Source organism: Erpetoichthys calabaricus, chromosome 2 (assembly GCF_900747795.2).
Source record: "Erpetoichthys calabaricus chromosome 2, fErpCal1.3, whole genome shotgun sequence".
NCBI classification, from domain to species: Eukaryota; Metazoa; Chordata; class Cladistia; order Polypteriformes; family Polypteridae; genus Erpetoichthys; species Erpetoichthys calabaricus.
In genome coordinates this window covers 116073807-116088605 of record NC_041395.2, presented here as the reverse complement: position 1 = coordinate 116088605, position 14799 = coordinate 116073807, and positions in this window count along the sequence as shown.

The window sequence follows — 14799 nt, the reverse complement described above, 5'->3', positions numbered from 1 at the left end:
ATGAGCACTGCTATCATCCTTCAAATGGTCAATAATTAACCAAGTAAACATATGACTAGGCTTAGTAAATACCCAAAGGATCATTCAAAAAGGACTGATAAAAACAGACAACATCTATTCAATAGAATGCTAGTGCAGATTGACTTGGCTTCTAGTCCCTACTGTTTCAGGGCTAGATGCATAATCTTAAAATGTGAAAATATGCTTGAATTTGAAAGGAGTTTGTCACTTTTTCCTAATGATGGAGACCCTGCTGAAAACATAAGTCACAGGGCTATGGAAGAGGCATATAAAACACAGAAACAGTAACCAATGCGGCACAGCTGAAAAGAGTCAACCTTACCATAAACCTTAATAAGATAAATTAATTTAAGTTCTGGGTCCTGCCATGCAGAAGCACTGGTTTGATTCCTTTGACCTGTTTATCTTTTGAATATCTTATTGTTGTATTTCTAGTTCTCTGGTCCAGTGTACAGACAGGCCATGTGGAGTAGTGGTTATAGTTTTGGACGTCAAACCCTGAAGATGTAGGTGAAAATCCTACTATTGACATTGTGTGGTCATGAGCACGCCACTTCACCTGCCTGTGATCTAGTTAGTAAAAACCAACTGCATCTCAATTAAGCTTGTCTTGAATAAAGGCATCAGCCAAGTAATAATAATGTAACCCACCACCTCAGACATCTCACAAGTTTAATACTGTATGTCCCTTTCTTACTTCCCCAATATTTTGATGGTTAGCAATTTTAACATACACATTGACAGTAAGATTGGCCTTTACTTGCTGATTTTTTTGTTATCAGCCATTCAAAGTCATTGTCTTACTCAGCAGATCACATTCCCAACTACAGCAAAAGGCACACACACTTATCTGGTGGCCTCCTCTGGTTTGTTCCTTTTATTTTTGCTATGCTTGATTTCCCCCACACTTATCACAGAGCTGTTAGTTTTATACGAGGGATGTTCAAAAAGTTTCCACACTTTTTTTTAACTCTGTTTATTAAGAGTTTCTAAAACAAATTACATCACTTTTCTACATAGTCACCTTCTTTTGCGATGTAATTTTCCCAGCGTCGTACCAACTTTTTAATGCCCAATTACTACTCCTCCCACCTGCATCATTTCCAACAAAAATATAAAAGTGCGGAAACTTTTTGAACATCCCTCGCATTTTGGTTCAAGTAACAGAAATAAAACCTAATCACTTAATTTCCTTACAATCATCTAATATTTTCTTGTTATTTTTACTAATCCATTCCTCCCTTTTCTTCTTCTTTTCCCTGCTGAATTAGATGTATATTGTAATAAATATATATATCTTATTATCTGGACACTCTTTCTCCTCTTAAAACGCAAGCTATTTCATTTAATTATAGTGCAGTTTGGTATGTGGAAGAGCCTTATTGAATGAATGTGGTAGGGCGTAACGATGGAGTGCAAGCCCAAAAGGACTGGTCTACGACTGTAAATGCTCAAGCATAAGCCGACCGCCTTATTAACTACAAAGATCAATCAACTGTGAGATACAATTATTTTTTCTTCCTTCATCAGTGCTACTCAGGGAAATGCAAACACTCCTGATTTAACACTTAAACAGCGTTTGCAGTCTAAAGAAAATTTTCCTTTTTCTACTTCTTCAGAAATATGTTATTCTTTTTTAAAAATTTTCCTGTCCAAAGTGATGCCTCTCACCAACATCTTAAACAACTTAAAATCACACCATTATCTTCGCTCTCATCATGGATGAGTATTTGCTTGCATATCACAACCTGTATTATTTTTCAGATTCTTCTCCAGTAAGTGATCTTTTACAATCTGAGTTGATCTGTACACTGAACTCATGCATTTGTCAACTTGACCTTATTCCTACCATTTTAATCAAAGCTGGCATACCTTCCCTCATTCCTCTTTTGCTGCTATTATTAATTCTTCCCTTCCCTCTGATGTTTTCCCAGATTGTTGTAAAATTGCTGCTTGTACCTCTGTTATCAAATATGCTAGTAATAATCAGAATGATTTCAGCAGCTATTGAATTACTTCAAATCTTCTGTGTCTGTTCAAATTTTTAAAATGGGTTGCTGCTTCCCACCTTCAGAACCATCAGAAATCTAATAAATAATTTGTGCCTTTTCAATCTGGTTTACCTTCTTAACATTCAAACTGAACTGCCTAGGTAAGAGTCACAAATGATCTGCTTTGTGCTGCAGATTCTAGACTTTCCTTATCCTTCTGGATTGTAACTCAGCATTTGAACATTTCTCATCACCATAATTTGAATGTCTTTCGTTTTTAAGAAGATATTATACCTACAGTATTTGACTAATAGATTTGAAATTACTCAACTCAAAAACTCCAGTTCTCGCTATTATAATCCCATGTTACACCTCTCAGGTCCAGTACTAGGTTCCTTACTCTTTATCTCTTACATACTATGTTGGTTCAGTTATGCACCTCCATTGTTATGCTGATGAAGTTTATGTTTTTAGCACACCTTTCAGTCCACCCTCTTTCCCATATGATTAGTTGCCTCCATAATATTAAAAGTTTGATGATCCATTATCACACAAAGCTTAACCAGTGGCAAATCTGAAATTCACTTTATAGACTCAAAAAGCTATTCTTTAAAAAATTCCCATCTCTGGTGGCACTTGTATACCATTACACTTGCAAGTTTAAAACATTGTTGTTGTTTTTGACTGCACTTTGTCTTTTGAAAACCATATTAATTCAATATCCTGTGTTGTTTTTGTATCAATTCCACAACATTTCAAGACTTCGTCACTCAAGACCCATTGACCTGCTCACACACCTCAAGTTTAGGCTATTGTAATGTTTTTTTGTCAAGGACATTTGTCAAACTCAAATGCCTGCTAAACTTATTTACACACTACAATTGGTTCAGAATTCTTCTCCAGGTTTAATCAATTAAACATAAGGCCCATGATCACACCATTCTTGCCCTATATAAATTACATTGGTATTCAGTTAAGAGCTAAATTATAAAATACTCCTGCTCACCTACAACTCACTTCTTGATCTGCTTTCATCAGGTCAGCAAGGTTTCCTCCAGGATTTTGCATCGTCTCATTCACTTTGCTCATCTTATTCTGGCCTTCTTCTCATTTCAGAAGCCTGCCACTTCTATGGGGGCTCTGGAATTCACTCCATCTTCAAACGTGCTGTCCAACAGTCCATTTATCCCTTAAAAAAACTAAACTAAAACTTACCTCTTCAGACTTAGCTCCAGCCTACCATACCACTTTAAACTCACCCTAACTAGCCAAAGTACCTGGTGTTACACAGGTGTAATGGGTCTAGGTAAGAAAGCAAATATTTACGTGTTTATTAAATGTTAAGCCTTTTGTCACTGCTGGCTGGAAGGCAAGTGTCCCATCCGTCATCTACACTACTTCTATGATAACTTTCGATTTCTCTTAATAATTTGGTCTTTTTGTGTATGATTAGAATTCATTAATTGCAGTACCTTCTTGCGAGGTTGGATCCACGCTGAACGCAACTTCTTTGTAATCCCTGCTTTACTGGTTTCATGACTCTGTATTTAATTCCACATGGACAGCTTGTTAAATAAATAAATCATTAATATGATTTGTACACTGGGTAAAATGACCAGTTTTTGTAGTGTTATTTCTATTTCTATTCTACCTTCATTTGTGATGAAACCTTTGAAACTCCATAAACTCTAAATGTTAAGTTGGGTTAATTCTGCTGTTTTAGAGTAACACCTGGTTTTGGTGGTTTTGGCCTTCCCATTACGACTTCCTGATGAATTTCTTGAAACTCCACCATGCCTATATTTTCAACTGCATTAACAATAATATAAATTCACAGTTTTGTGAAAGTAGACAATTTTCTGTTGGTTCCCCATCACACCCACCCTTAGTGTAAATATGGCCAAACCTAAACAATATGCTAAATTCATTACATTCAGCTGAACCATTTTGGTATGATAATATGGTTTGGTTTTGCCTTCTGAAACTTTTTAAAGCCCATCAAATGTATGCAACAGTATATAAGTGTATAGCAGTAACATGCATGCAGAAGTTCATGAACTTCAATGCTAATGCCATTGTGGAATGATGCATTATTTGTGCTCTCATATTACAATCGATGACATTTTTGAAATGCAATGCAGCTTGTATTTTCAGATAGTTCAGTTTTATTTTACATGCAAAACTCAGACATTTCAGAGTAATGCACAGTTTGTGGGTTGCCCCCCATTAAGAAACCCCTTGCCAATGAATTTTTCAAACACCATTAAACTTTATAGTTTAAGTGTGACAAACATTGAAAATTTTGTAAAAATTCTGTTCACCATTTTTGCATGATTGGACAAAAAAACAGACAGGCAAACAAGTAGATAAGATGCAATATAAGGGATGAAATGAGTTTCTTAATGTGCAAAACAGATAAATAACATGAAACATAAATTCAAAACAGAGACACAGCTTTATAATTCTATTTATATATATATATATATATATATATATATATATATATACTGTATATACTGTATGTATATTGTGAAGGATGGCCGGGTCCCAGGCCCAGCTGGGACACCCCTTCGATGTGTATTCCTGGACGGTGCAGTACCTCCCCCTGGACGCTGGATGGCCACCTCCCTGGGTTGGAGCAGTGCCTCAGTCTCTTGCAGGGCTTCATGGGAAATGGACTTCTCCACAGCCCTGTTGGTGTCTGGGGTGGCCTCCAGGGGGCATGGCAGGGGACCCTGAGCCCACCTGGACTAATCTTTAGCCCCACCCAGGAGTGCAATTGGAAACAGGTGATCAAGCACCTGGAGCACTTCCGGGTGGGCCATAAAAGGAACCAGCAACCACCATTCAGTGGCCAGAGTCATTGCCTGTGGGGTTCACGGGGAAGGTGTGTTCCACAGGTGAAGAAAAATAAAAGTTCTTAGTTTTTTACACGTGCCTCAGTGTGAGTCTGTATCGGGTCGGGCGCTATATAGCATCCATAGCACAATATATATATACAGTATATATTGTATATTGTGATGGACGGTCGGGGATCGTGCCCTGTCGGGAAGCAGGGGACCAAGAAAAGGGCAAGCCATTCGCGGGGACATGAAAGGACAGCTACCCCGGGTTACATCTGGGCCACAAGCATGGGGCTGTAACGCTCAAGCCTGTTGGGTTACGTGGCCACCACCAGGGGCTGCTGGGATAATTCTGGAGCCATGGTCTGCAGCACTTCCGGTTGAGGCAGAAGTGCTGCCAGAAGAGGAGCCGGATTTAAAATGCAGCATTTCCGCCATACCCGGGACTGCTGCCAGGACTTAATTGAAGAACACCTCAAGTACTTCCAGGTATGGTATAAAAGGGGCTGCCTCACTCCGCTTGGGGAGCCGGAGTCAGGTAGAAGAGGACAGAGCTTGCAAGAGAGGAGTGAAGGCAGTGAAGAAAAGATAAGGAAAGACAAGGATTGGGTTATTGAGAATATTTGGGTTTGCAGTGTGTGTTGCAGGAAGAAGAAAAGTAAAATGTGTGTGTTTTGAGGACATTGTGAGTCCATCTGCCTGTGTCCAGGGGGCAAAACTCCACAATATATATACTATATACTAGCTGTGTAAGCCCGTGCTGTAAAAAGCCCGGGGTCTTAGAAACTATTGAAATAGTCAGAAATGATACTGAAATGTAAAGATGTCAGGTAATTGAAAGGAACTACTCGGTGCATCTCTCTCCTAGGAGGATTCGTTTTGTCGACATGCTCACATCACTTGTGCATCAGCGGCGGGCGGAAAAGTAAAAGGGATACCATTTTGCCGATGTTAGCGGCTAAGCAACTTTGTCTTTCATCTGAGGTTTCATTTTGCTGATGTGCTCGCCTCGCCTGTGTTATTAGGAGCTAAGTGAGTTTTCAGTTTCCTCGGAGCTGGAGCCCTTACCCCCGACTCCACCTTTCACTTCCGGGCCGGACAAACACACACACTTCCACACATAGATGTTTATGTATAAGATATAGTTCATATTAGTGGTTTTAATTGTATGTAACCTAACATGTATATGAATGTGATGGTCTTATCTCATGGTCTGTCTCTGAGTGTGTCGGAAGGTGCAATTAAATAAAATGTATTATTATTATTATTATTATTATTATGGCTGAATGGCTAAGGTACTCCTGAATATAGGAGCTAGAAACCAACTAGGCGGTGGTGTATGGTGAGAAGGGGCTATGAGGGGGTCCCAGCACTTTTATTCAGGATGACCTGATCCAAACTGCATATATCATATATCACCCCAATTTTCATTTTCAGTTTCATTTCTCCTATATTTTTTAGATAAGGTGGATTTCTCAGTAAGTTAACTGAAAACATACACTGTATCACAAACTTTACCACCTAGGTAAATCATTACAATATGAGTGAACACCAATCACAACTGTTCACCTTAAAACAGACACAAACTGACCAAACAGATGATTGTAAAGTGTATCAGCTGGGAGCAGGGCTCTTCTTACAATATTGCAATTAGCTATATGGGCACCTAAATCAATAACAGCGATGACTGGGTTTGTTTTAAAATTGTACAATTTGCAAGTTTATAAGGTCAATATTGTCACATACACAAAGTACAGTGAAATTCTTGCTTGTGTGTCCTAATCAACATGCAACACGTCTCCACTTGCCAGCTCCATGATTAGTAAATATGACTACCTTACCTTAAAACTTCCCTTTCCATTACTTGAAAAATATCAGAATACATTTCAATTGACAGACAAACAGAATAAGCACATTTATATTATCTATATTAGAGTGTACTGCAACTTGTTTACAATGCAGTTACTGGGCTTTTCTTTGATAAGAGACCCAGTATGTTAGTCGTCCATGTTCTTTTTCTTTTTTGTTGTCATTCTTAGTTTGATGTGAGTAACATGTTGTCTACAGTGCACTAATAATGTAGCCTGAATGATCTGAATGGGAGTTTATGGCCTTCTAGTTCTGTGGTGTTTATATATGCAATAAGCTCAAATTGGATGAAACATATTGGTATGTACAAGTCCAATACTATGAAAATATGAAAAAACACGTAATTATACATATGAATCATTATAAGCCACCCAAATGAGCACCTAATTCTTTTCTGTCCCATACTGACTCTAGGACAATTCGGTCACCTTACCCATTTCACATTGGCAGAACTGAAAAGCAGCCCCAGATGGGCTTGTATATAGAGGATTTTGCCTTCCTGTCACCGGCCTCAGGATTGTTTCATTTCTCTTTATATTTCTTGGTGTGACTATCATTATAACAAACGTGTATGCAATGCACTATTTTAAACAGCTGGATTCCTAATACGATCTGACTGCATTTGACGTCCCAAATAGCCCACTCCTGATGGGAGTCAGCAGTTGGAGGGAGTTACAGAGCTTGAAAAAAAAAGCAAAGGAGATAAAAGACAGTGACAAAGAAAGAGGAGATGAGCTGGAGGAGCTGCGGTGCTCTCTTACTTAAAATAAATCTGGAAAGAAATTGGACCCCCCCCCTAAGAACGAAGAGGATCGGATTGTTAAAAAAGTGACAGCTCCTTATTACCAGTGATTTCAAGAAACAAATTAGTTGACCGCTGTTATTCATACCTTGGCTGAAATGCACTTTAATGATCAGGTGTGCTTAAGAATAAAGATTCATTAAGCAGCATGCAGTAACGTGACGGCTTTTATTGGGCTGGTCAGAAATGCAGTGTAAATGGCCTTCATTTGATAGTGTGTTCAGCAGGATCTGCTCTCTTACAAGCACCAGCAGATGTCTAACAGCTCGGTATCTTCTATCTTTTTTTTAACCAGTGTTTCTGCTTTTTTCTTCACATTCTATTATTAAGCTGCAGCACTTTCTTAAAATGCTAAGTAATTTATAAGAAAGAAGAAAACATATCATAGTCTTAACTGCAAGATTTACTAATCTGACTAAACAAACCAAAGGGAAAATGGATGAAATTAATCAAATGTTAAGTGCGAAAAACTAAAACACATAATAACGGCTTAACGCCATTACCTGTTGGTGACACGTTATCTCTGAGAAGTATTGCAAGTGAGACTGTAGCAATGTGCCCTTAAAAGGGATGTGTTAGTGTATCTCACATAATCTGGCCTGTGGCAACAAGCTCCCTATGTGCCCTAGGGCATGGCACATTATATTCTGTACTGAATATTAGACTATATGTGTCTTTTAGGGGGTTTGTGCCAATAAATATATAGAGGCACCTGATGAAATAAAGGACAAAGTGAAAATGCTTATGCTTTTCAGAATTAACACCACATAGTTTTGTTGACCCTTTTAGGTTGAACTTCGAAAAAGATCTGTATTTTTGGAACTATTCTCATTTTCTAGAAGTGATATTTTGTTTTTTTGTCTCTCTCCTCTTCCCTCATTTGTGGGAATCGATCCCCTCTAATTTTGCAGTTTCTCACCAGGTTTATGACTGTTTACAACATCGAAGCAGAATGTCTACCAGCAAACAAAGAACTTCAACATAAAGACTCCTTCTGATGTCTTCTCTTGTACAGAAGTGACCAAGGCTACATCCATCATAACATTCCAGTAAGAGTTTATAACTTTTATTGCTAGTGGTATTCTTTTGTTTGGCATCGTTTTTAACATAGATCCAGAGTTCTGGGTTCATATCCCTTTGCATTTTTTCCATATGACTTTTCCTTCCAAACACATGTATATTAAAATTGCTATAAATCAAGATGCTGTATTGATATTGGTAACTCTAAAATTAAATCTGCTTCATCATAAAATGGATATGAATAAATGTCTACCAACAACTGTACAAGATACCAATTATTTTTAGTCACTCAAGCAAATCTTCTGAACAAAACTGATTTGACATATAGTATATTATAGAAAAATTGTACTTCATTTTGTTTTGTCTTGGCTTGGCTATATTGCATAATTCGAGATTTTCCCCCATTTCTTCAATAATATTCTTAAAATGTGTGCAAATAACAATGCGCAAAAAGCAAAGATTAGTCACTGCTACTGTGAACTTACAGTGCAGGAGTAAAATGGCCCTGGCTTTTTAAAACTGTGAAACATAGCTTTGCTAAAAATGTAACATTATCAGTCAGTCAGTCATTATTCAACCCGCTATATCCTAACACAGGGTCACGGGGGTCTGCTGGAGTCAATCCCAGCCCACACAGGACGCAAGGCAGGAACAAACCCCCGGGCAGGGCCAGTGGTGTAGCTGGAGTTCGCACCACTCGGGGCGGGGTGGGGCTTCAATATGTTAACCTATTTAAATAGAAAATTAAAATGACGTATGGAGAATAATGAAGATACATTTTGCATATATTTATTTATATATAGAGAAACAGCAATATTTTTTCACGTATAATTATTTATAAGCATTAACTAGACAAGAATATAGTATAGACACACTGATAAGCCGTGTTCTGATTATTAGTTTAATTATGCTGCAAAAACCAGAACCAGTGTAGTGTACAAGTGATAGATGGGGATGAGCAAGAACTCATTCGGATTGTTAATGAAATGAAATTATACATTGTGAATTAGTTGTTTATCTTCCTAGAAATTATTATTGGTGTAATGTTTCTGTTTATTTTTGTTATTGCCTCATAAATATCAACTGCCGTGTCTGATGCCGTCACAGAAGGACCGTCTGAAAATGATTCTTGAAGCATTTGTGGATGAAAATCAGAGAATTTGACTTTTTTCATTCATGAGTGATATTTTTCCGAACCCTGCTGCTTACACGTGAAGTGTTCTGAGCCTTTTGGCCAATAATGCTGCCCCCAAAAATGTGCTGCCTGGGGCGGACTGCCCCCTCCACCCGCCCCTAGCTACGCCACTGGGCAGGGCACCAGCCCACCACAGGGCACACACACACACCAAGCACACACTAGGGACAATTTAGGATCACCAATACACCTAACCTGCATTTCTTTGGACTGTGGGAGGAAACCGGAGTACCCGGAGGAAACCCACGCAGACACGGGGAGAACATGTAAACTTCATGCAGGGAGGACCCGGGAAGCAAACCCAGGTCTCCTTACTGTGAGGCAGCAGCACTACCACTGCGCCACTGTGCTGCCCCAACATTATCAGTTAATGCCAAATATATATATTTTTGTACACAGTAAAATAACATTCCTATTGGCCAAGACCAACACGCACCATGCTGCCACTGATCTCACTCGGTTATGTAAAATGACTTATCTCATCTTCTAAAACTGCTTTTCTTGGTGAGGGTTGTGATGTATGAAAAATTTAACATCACAAAATATAATAGGTAGTGTTGAGCATAAAAGTCAAGTTTCCCTTTACATATAGTTTGCATACAGTGGTTCATGTACAAGTTTGCAATCGTAAAACTCAGCAAAAGCGTTTTTATTTTTTTTTTGACTTTATAAACACTTTTTGGAAGTATAAAATAAGAAACACTCCTCCTTAAGGGTTTAGCAATGTCATAAACCCCTTTTAGACCTATCAAGCTTGCAGATGAAAATGAATGGGAGAATGGTGTTTTTGGAAATGCAATATGGCTAAAGACAACCCATTATAAGATGTACGTCTAGATAAAAACTGTAATTCAGTGAGGCAACAAAATTATTGTACAAAGTTGAGAAAAAAAAAACTTTCTAAGTTCTTCCATTTCAAAATCTTGTGCGGTGCACTCATCCAACATAGCGTAACTTAAGCCTCGCAAACATGTTTTTTTATATAAACACCATTCTTCCTTGTTCGAAGGTGTGGATTTATCTGCTTGTTTAATGGTATATTTTCATGATTCTTTTTGTAAAATGAAACAAATTCAGTTTCCCTGGAATTGTTAGGTACCCACCTCAGTTCCACCGCCCATGAATCTGACCTTTTATGATTGTGTCTGTACTGGTGCCTCATAAAGAGATGGCTCCTATCTTGTGCTCAGTAATATTATTGAAACAAGCAGTTTAATATTAATTGTAATGAATTTGTATATGCATAGTAAACAACTATTAATCAAATAAGCAAAAGTTAACTACTACATTTTATGTATTGTGATGGACAGCCAGCAACTCATCCCAACCGAAACATCCAGGCCACTAGATGGCGTCTCCCCTGCAGCATAGAAGTGCCCAGGATTCCCGCAGGTCACCATGGGAGATGGAGTTCAGTTTCACAGCCCTGTTGGGAACCCTGGGGGCCACCGTGGGATGCTGCAGGGAGACAAGGGGATTTTTATTTCCCGTATAGCCCGGAAGTACTCCCAAGTCACGGGGACAGAAGATGTTCGGATGGTAGGGTCAAAATTTGACCTCAACAACATGAAGCATGGATCCATCCTGCCTTGTATCACCAGCTCAGGCTGGTGGTGGTGGCTCAGAAATCAAGACTTATCAGTCCAGGCAACATTTACCCAATCTTCTATTGTCCAATTTTGGTAAGCCAGTGCAAATTGTAGCCTCAGTTGCCTGTTCTTAGCTGACAGGAGTGGCACCCGGTGTGGTCTCCTGCTGCTGTGGCCCATCTGTTTCAAGGTTCAATGTGTTGGGCATTCAGAGATGCTCTTATACATACCTCGGTTGTATTGAGTGGTTATTTGAGTTACTGTTGCCTTTCTATCAGCTCAATCCAGTCTGGCCATTCTCCTCTGACCGCTGGCATCAACAAGGCATTTTCACACAGACAACTTCTGCTCACTAGATATTTTCCCTTTTTCAGACCATGCGCTGTAAACCTTATATATGGTTGTGTGTGAAAATCCCAAATAGATCTGCTGTTTCTGAAACACTCAGACCAGCCCATCTGGCACCAACAACCATGCCACGTTCAAAGTCACTTAAATCACCTTTCTTCCCCATTCTGATGCTCAGTTTGAACTTCAGCAGGTTGTCTTGACAATGCCTACATACCTAAATGCATTGAGCTGCTGCCGTGTGGTTGGTTGATTAGATATTTGCCTTAACAAGCAGTTGAACAGTGCCTAGCCAAGGAAGGTACTGTAAGTACATGTGGTTTGGACACCAGTCCATCCATCTAGGGTTTCCCTTCCCGGCAAGGAATCTTCTTTTTTGGCTGCGATGCCTGTCTATCCACCTGGAGCCTCCCGTCTGGGCAAAGATCGTTCCCCTCTCCTCGTTGGGATGTACATCCTGTATGGCACTTACACTGCGAATTCTGTTATCACAGATTTACTTATCTCCTATTATAAATATGTAACCCATTTCATGATATGTGTGGTCTAATCATGCCTATTCATGGATAAGGTCCTCGCCGTGGGATGGGGCAAGGATGGACATCAGAGAGATGTATTCACGGAATTACACAGTAGAAAAAAACAATTCTGAGATGCACCAACGTGTGTTTACCTGGTGCTGAGAGTTGTGGGTAAGCTGTTGAACCCCATTCATGATGGGGACTGATGCTTGCAAGTGTTCTCCATGAACAAGGATATCCCAGTAAGAGTGGATTGTAAGCTTACACTGATTAAGTCTCTGCTCTTTGTATACACCGCCCACCACTACTAACAATTGGACGTTTCAGTGAAGTTCTCAGATCAACCCTACTGCAGTCACTGACAGCCTCTGAGACCTTTAAGATGACTGAACTTGAGTATAGTTTTAGTAATAGTTGTAAAAATGTTTCTGTAGATGACACAGTGGAATGGGGTGAGAATGGTAAGCTGGCGCATCCACCTAACTCTGTCGGTCTTCAATCTGAGATGGGTCAATGCTTTAGCATTCCATTTCTGCAAGGTATTTCTGGAATATAAAAAACTGCAGATAAGGAGAATTCACTGTGTATATATATGCTGCATATATACTGTTTATATGCAGTATAACAAAATACCCATTTAATAATCTGTCTACTTTGTGGAGTTTGTTTTTAATTTCTGTGTTGCTATTGTATGACGTGCAATATACTGTAGATATGACAATAAAATTCAGTTTGAAAATTGAACCTGAAATGACACAATTCATTAGCGGCAAGAAATGACTTCTACTTAAAACGTAGGTTTGATTGCAGAAGCTGCAGCCCCTGTGGTTCAGTAAGAATGGAGTCTCAGACCCCAGACACTCTCGGAAATAATCCTTTGTTCTTCCACTACTTGTTGCAGAGGCTGTGTTCAGAGCACAACAGTTCATACCATAAAGAACTAAACTTCAGTAAAGTGTGTAAGTTAATGGCACGTCATATACAAAGGAATGAAAATAAAAATCCTGCTCCACATTTGCTTTACGGTAGGCATTGTTAAATTTATTAGCTCTTGACAGCTATTGCTAGTTCAAATGGAATCTGCATTACAAACAGTAAATAGTTTAATTGAATTCATCTAGTCATAAATTGATATCATGGCCTGGATATCAACCGGAGCCTAACGCAGCAGCTATAGCAGTTACATTGATGCTAATGCAGGCTATTATTCCTAAACCCTGCATATAAAGGCAGGCTAGACATTCATTTAGTTGTAACTCCAGACAGTTACAGTGAAGTTATCTCACTCACTAGATTGGAAAAGAATACCGTCATTGCTCTTTTCCTTTGGCAACCTCATTATCTGTGAGTATCCACACACCTCGAGTCTCATAATAATATGAAGAAGGGACCTGCTTTTACAGCCTTATTAAATAATTTAATTGTCCTGAAGGACTACATCTAACGGAACCCCCTAGTGGACTTCTGAAATGCACTGGAGGCAAAAAAGAACAAGACAAATTGAACAGCCAGAACAGTTACTATACTGATACACCCAGGAACCAAGTTGCTAGGCCACATTGGGTCGTCTGTTACAATGTGCAGTGAGAATGATAATATTCCATAATTGATTTTGCACATTACCTTGCATGCGATGGATGCATTATCTACAAAAAAAAAAAAAAAAACAAAAAACCCTAAAGTGTCTCATCATGGCAAAGGCCAGATTGCCAGTGGTGATAATTGCATGGTTGACAAGATAAGTCCTCCCGCTGCCAGCAAAACTTCTGTTTACTTGTCATTAAACTGCATCTGTTTGCTTCTCTCTTCAGGAGCATCCATAAAATAAACATGATGCACTTGGCACTGTTTCAGCCATTTTTAACAGATAAACATCTCCATCGGCTTCCTTTTATTGGAGCTGAAACGTTCCGAGCTCCACAGCTGGGTGGATTTTAATTACAGAGCTGCCCAAGCTTTGGGAAGACTTTTCCCTAAGGCAGGGTTACCAACTTTATTATGCTTTCCAAGTTCAGAAATACATATTTTATTTCACTCATTTCCTTCCTGATAAATTTTTCACACAGTAGATCAAGTTGCGCCAACAGAAGGATGAAAACGTTTATCTAATCAAGCAAGGCGTTTTATTCCGTGTTTTGTGTAACAAATTAGGCATTTTCCAAATTGCTCGTTAGGCATACGAGAGCGTCTGGTTTCCTCGACAGGAAATGAAGAAATGAATTGAAGCTAGCGGCCTTTATATGCCACATCAGAGAACGGAGTGTTTTTGATCACCACAGCAGAAATCCCAGGGATGCGGCTGCCCTGCTTTACGGTGAGATGGAATCGTGTAATGAAACTATTCTTTCTTTCTTGAAATGTTTTACATATTTAGGTAGATTATTCATCCCAAGGTGAAACTGAAGTGTTACAGCACCTCATATAGGTAAAAACAAACCTACAGAAAACACATTCAAGCTTTTACAGCAAAATGCATAAATGCATAAATAAATTATCATCATCATCATTCTAAAACTGACTTAACTCTAAACGCGGTTACAGGGGGCTGGTGGATGGAAAGAGCCATGGACAAAAAAATCTATGGTTAGGACCTTAAATGC